Source organism: Salmo salar, unplaced genomic scaffold, assembly GCF_905237065.1.
Source record: "Salmo salar unplaced genomic scaffold, Ssal_v3.1, whole genome shotgun sequence".
Taxonomy (NCBI): Eukaryota; Metazoa; Chordata; class Actinopteri; order Salmoniformes; family Salmonidae; genus Salmo; species Salmo salar.
The window spans coordinates 42,660-48,203 of NW_025547470.1; the positions used below are offsets into that span (position 1 = coordinate 42,660).

Consider the following 5,544-nt stretch of genomic DNA (forward strand, 5'->3'; position numbering starts at 1 on the left):
GAGATCTGAAGTAGTTGTTCCTCTTGCTCTGCAAAGGGCCGTGGCTTTTGGGCCGCGGATGGGTAACGATGCTGCGTGGGGTGTCAGTTGTTGATGTGTGCAGAAGGTCCCTGGTTCAAGCCCAGGTTGGGGCGAGGAGTGAGGACGGAAGCTTATACTGTTACAAGAGCATAACCTCGTTCTTGTTTTGGCCCACTGCAGTTATCACATATCAGGTCCACACGTGTTTCCCCAACTCCGCAGGTGGTGAAGAAATGGTGCTTGTAGTTGATGACTGCACTGCTGCCTTTGCTTGCTTGGGCCAGCTCTCTTTTTAATACCTGTATGACTGGTGGCTCAGTTGGTAGACCATGGTGTTTGCAACGCCAGGGTCGTGCGTTCAATTCCCACGGGGTACCAGTACGGAGAAGAAAAAGTAATGTATGCATTCACTACTGTAAGTCGCTCTCGATAAGAGTGTCTGCTAAATGACAAACTATGTAAAAAAAATGGTGGATTTGAGTCAGATGTGTTGTACTGAAAGACAACTTCCAGATACAAATATTTTAGCATTATTATACAATAGATGCGAAAAGGCATTCTGAGAAAACTACACTAACGTTAAAGACACTTCAAACACACAACTTAATATTAGCTAGCAAGCCAGCCACTTAACCTCCACTGATGTTTGCTAGCTACCAGCAAGCTTTAACATGGGGTCTTTTGTTTGGACATGTCACGTTAATGTTAGCTAGCTAAAATATTAAATATAATCCCAATCATTAGAGTAACATTACTACTGTCGTGTCTTTGGCATCATTAAAACTGAAGACCTATTTATCAAATAACTCTGTAATTATTATTATGCGATTAACCTGATTAATCATGCAACTGTAATTAACTAGGAAGTATTCAGATTACAAAGTAATAATTTTCCTAATATAACTTTCAGATATTTTAATATCTGATCAATTAGTCTTCGAATTAATGAATTATTATTTACCTCACGTTAATCTCATTCAAAACGTCGTAAATTGTTGGTTATCTGCACGAACCCAGTCTTCACTATGAATCATCCATACATCAATAGTCTTAAAATCATTTATTTACTAAGTAATTCACATAATTGCATAACAAACAATGGTTATAAAGAAATTATACAGGAATGTGCCCTAGTGGGCTAAACCGGCATGGCGGCTTGTTAGACAAAAGGGGAGTGGGGGGCAGCTGGTCCCTGGTTCGAAACCGGGCGGAAACAACGCTCATTGACACATTCAAGAAGTACTATAGTGGTAACAGAGAATTTCATTAATGCCTTATTTTGGAAATTCGATTACGTGCCATGAATATCTGTAAAATTCGGTTTACTCCTTGCAGCTAATTGTAGCAGTAGTTTCTGTGGTGTAGCGGTTATCAAGTTCGCTTCACATGCGAAGGGTTCCTGGTTCGAAATCTGGCGGACACAACGCTCATTGACACATTCTGAAGTACCATAGTGATAACAGAGAATTTCATGAATTCTTTATTTTGGAAATTCAAATATGTGCCATGAATATCGGTAAAATTCGGTTTACTCCTTGCAGAAAAATCATGGAGCAGTTTCTGTAGTGTAGTGGTTATCACGTTCACTTCACACGCGAAAGGTCCCTGGTTCGAAACCAGGTGGAAACAACGCTCATTGACACATTCAACAAGTACCATAGTGTTAACAAAGAATTTCATTAATCCCTTATTTTGGAAATTCGAATACGTGCCATGAATATTTTTATAATTCGGTTTACTCCTTGCAGCTAATTATAGTAGTAGTTTCTGTGGTGTAGTGGTTATCACGTTCGCTTCACACGGGAAAGGTCCCTGGTGCGAAACCGGGCAGAAACAACGCTCATTGACACATTCTGAAGTACCATAGTGGTAACAGAGAATTTCATGAATTCTTTATTTTGGAAATTCGAATACGTGCCATGAATATCGGTAAAATTCGGTTTACTCCTTGCAGAAAAATCAAGCAGCAGTTTCTGTAGTGTAGTGGTTATCACGTTCGCTTTACACGTGAAAGGTCCTCAGTTTGAAACCGGGAGGAAACAGTGCTCTTTGACATGTGCAGTAGGTACTGTACTATTAACAGAGAATAGTTATTTTCATAAATGCCTAATTTTGTAAATTTGAACACGTGCCATGAATATCTGTAAAATTTGGTTTACTTTTTGCAGCTTACTGTAGCAGTAGTTTCTGTGGTGTAGTGGTTATCATGTTCGCTTAACACGCGAAAGGTCCTCGGTTCGAAACCGGGCGGAAACAGTGCTCTTTGACACGTGCAGTAGGTACTGTACTTTTAACAGAGAATTGTTATTTTCATAAATGCCTAATTTTAGAAATTTGAACACGTGCCATGAATATCAGGAAAATCCGGTTTACTCGTTGCAGATAAGTGTTGCAGCAGTTTCTGTAGTGTAGTGGTTATCACGTTTGCTTTACACGCGAAAGGTCCCTGGTTCGAAACCGGGCGTAAACAATGCTCATTGACACATTCAAGAAGTACTATAGTGGTAACAGAGAATTACGTTAATACCTTATTTTGAAAATTCGAATACGTGCCATGAATATCGGTAAAATTCGGTTTACTCCTTGCAGAAAAATCAAACAGCAGTTTCTGTAGTGTAGTGGTTATCACGTTTGCTTCACACGCCCCTTTTTGGAGTTTCAGGAAGTGGAAGAGAAGCAGGTGTCTGAGTGCTTGAGAGAGAATATCGTTTTTTTTTTTGAGGTCTAGTTGACTTATACGTTTGAAAGTTTGTGAGTGACTGTAGTGAAGTTTCTGTGAAACGTTTTTGCTATTGTCCCCCATCAGCGTGAGCTGTTTGGGGGATATTGCTTAAAATAACCGTACGGACAACATGGCTTCGACATCAAGAGTACAAACGACGACGAGAAAGGACAACAGTGAAATCAGAATGTTAAACGAAGAACTGAAAAAAAGAACATATGAGAAGGAACTGACGGTGAACGTGGAAATAAGTGGAGAAGGGAAAATAACAACGATGGAATTGCTGAGAGGAATAAAGGAAGTTTGCGGAACAATACTGGGATGTCGAATGAAAGACGGGAATAAGTATGAAATAACAATGTCTCATGTAAATGGAAAAGAAAGACTAATAGACGGGCTAAAGATAAAGAACTGTCAAATCATGGCTAAAGAACTAGGGAACGATGAGCTGGTGGTGTCCTTTTTGAACTTGCCCGCATACATTACGGATGAGGAGATAGAAGAGAAACTAAAAGGCTGGAAGGTGAAGGCGACCACGCCAATCAAGAGGAGGATGTGGCCAGGAACGGACATTGTAGATGGGACAAGATTTTGCAAGGTAAAGTTTACAGACAATGTGCAATCCTTGCCATATTCTACTAAATTTAACACTGTCGAGGGATTTGAATATTTTCGTGTAATCCACGACAATCAAGTGAAGGTATGTAGATTATGTATTCAGCCGGGGCACATACTTAAGGAATGTCCGGAATTCACATGCCACAAATGTAGTGAACAAGGGCATTATGCCAGAGAATGTCGGAACATAGGAAATGTGTGCAAAATGTGTGACAGACCTAAAGTTAGATGTAGCTGTAATAAGGGAGAAAATCACTTACTTTTGCAAACAATGGACCTCACGTCTGAGGAAGAGGGGAGTGTGCCTATGGAGAGGGAGGATGAGAGTGACATGGAGAGTGTGACTCCAGAGACAGTGGCAGATAAGCTTCAAGAGCCTGTAATGTCTCCTGGCAAAGCACGAGACGCCGTTTTAGTCTCTGCTGCTGACAAGGTGGAACAGCAGCACATGATGGGTGAAAGACATACACAGGTAGAGATGGTGCAAGGTGCTTCTCAGGTGCCTGAGCCAGCTTTAAGCCTGTGTAAAAATTACACCAAAGAGTGGGCTGGGTCCACTGAAGTCACGGGCACTGTTAAAGCGCACTTTTCAAAAGGCTTCCCCGCCGCTCCCCCCAAAAATCCAAATAAAGAGACAGATGATGAAATAGATAGTGAGGATCTTCAGTTGTTTGTAAAAAATAAGAGGTCATTGTCGAAAACCAGGGAGATGATGGGTTTTGGAAAAAGAAAAAGTAGGATTTTTAAGGACTTGTTTGGCTCTGATTATACTTCTGCACACATTCATAATGATTACAGTCGCATCCCTAAATGGTAACAGTTTGAGAAACATGAGCAAATTTGAGCAGGTATTAGTGTCTGTTAAGGCAGACATGTTGTGTTTTCAAGAGACCAATTGGACAGACTCCAAAATGCAGGAGATTAAGAGTAAATGGTCAGATTTAATTTTTGTAGTCATGGAGGGGATAAAACATGTGGTGTGGCTATTTTGATAAAAAATGATGTGGTGCAAAATGTAAAAGAAATATATGCTGACAATGATGGCAGACTTATTGTAATTGAATTTGAAGTTCAAAATGTAGTTTTTCGTTTAATTAATGTTTATGCTTCAAACATTGAATCTGAAAGGAGAGAAATGTTTCACAAATTAAAAACTGTGCTCAGAAAACTGTATACTGATAGGAGATTTTAATGTGAGGTGTAGTAGAATGGATGCCTCTAGTTGTGCTAAATTCAGATATGACTCTTCTAGAAATGCATTATGGAAACTTATGAATGAGGAGAATCTAGTAGATATATGGAGGGCTGAAAATCCAAACAGAAGAGTATTCTCTAGAAGGCAGGTGGTTCTAAAGGAATTAAAACAAAGCAGAATTGATTTATGTCTAGCAAAACAAGAATTGGTGCAGAATGTTAAGAAGGTGTCATATACCTTTACAGCATATAGTGATCATGCAGTAATGTCATTTCAAATGGGTTTTGGTGTGGAGAGGAGAGGGGAGGTGTCTGGTGTTTAAATGCCAGTCTGTTAAAGGAGGAAGGATATAGAAATGAAATTGTTGAATGTATTAATGATGAAATGTCTAATGTACTGTTAAAAGAGAATGTGTGTTTATGGTGGGAGGAAGTGAAAGTAAAAGTAAAAAATAGGAGTATTAGGTACGCAAAAAATCATAACCGTTTAGATAAGCAGAAAGAAATAATGCTTAGGAATAGGATGTTGCATGAACTTGAAAAGGCTGATACGGATCCAGACTATGATGTTGTGAATTATTTGAAAATCCATGCAGAGCTGGGTCGTTATGAAAAAAATAAATGTTTGGGTGCTATTGTTAGGAGCAGGGCACAGTACGCTTTGGAGGGAGAGAAATGTACATCCTTTTTTTGGGGTCTGGAAAAAAGAAAACAAACTAAGAGTTACATTGTAGAGTTGGAAGATGAAAGAGGTGTAAAGGTAAACGATTTTGTTGGGATCTTAGAGACAGTTGAAACCTTTTACAGAAATCTTTACAAAAAGAATGATGTAGATAAAGTGTGTGTTGTAAAAGTGTTGGATACAATTAGTGCCAAAGTATCGCAGGCAGATAGAATGATGTGTGATGAAGAGATTTCGATTATGGAAATCAAGGAAGCAATTGTTAGCACGCAAGGTAATAAAAGTCCGGGTTTGGATGGTTTAACAA

The 5,544-nt window shown here is 39.3% G+C and overlaps 4 non-coding genes across 4 annotated transcripts; all 4 read left to right on the forward strand.

Annotated features, from left to right (window-relative positions):
* Positions 1 to 1,577: 1,577 nt before the first annotated feature.
* Positions 1,578 to 1,650, forward strand: trnav-cac (transfer RNA valine (anticodon CAC)). The gene has a single exon. It is a non-coding gene; the product is annotated as a tRNA-Val (tRNA).
* A 134-nt stretch (positions 1,651 to 1,784) lies between these two features.
* On the forward strand, positions 1,785 to 1,857 carry trnav-cac (transfer RNA valine (anticodon CAC)). The gene has a single exon. It is a non-coding gene; the product is annotated as a tRNA-Val (tRNA).
* A 347-nt stretch (positions 1,858 to 2,204) lies between these two features.
* trnav-aac (transfer RNA valine (anticodon AAC)) lies at positions 2,205 to 2,277 on the forward strand. Its single transcript has one exon. It is a non-coding gene; the product is annotated as a tRNA-Val (tRNA).
* A 141-nt stretch (positions 2,278 to 2,418) lies between these two features.
* trnav-uac (transfer RNA valine (anticodon UAC)) lies at positions 2,419 to 2,491 on the forward strand. Its single transcript has one exon. It is a non-coding gene; the product is annotated as a tRNA-Val (tRNA).
* The last annotated feature ends 3,053 nt before the right edge of the window (positions 2,492 to 5,544 follow it).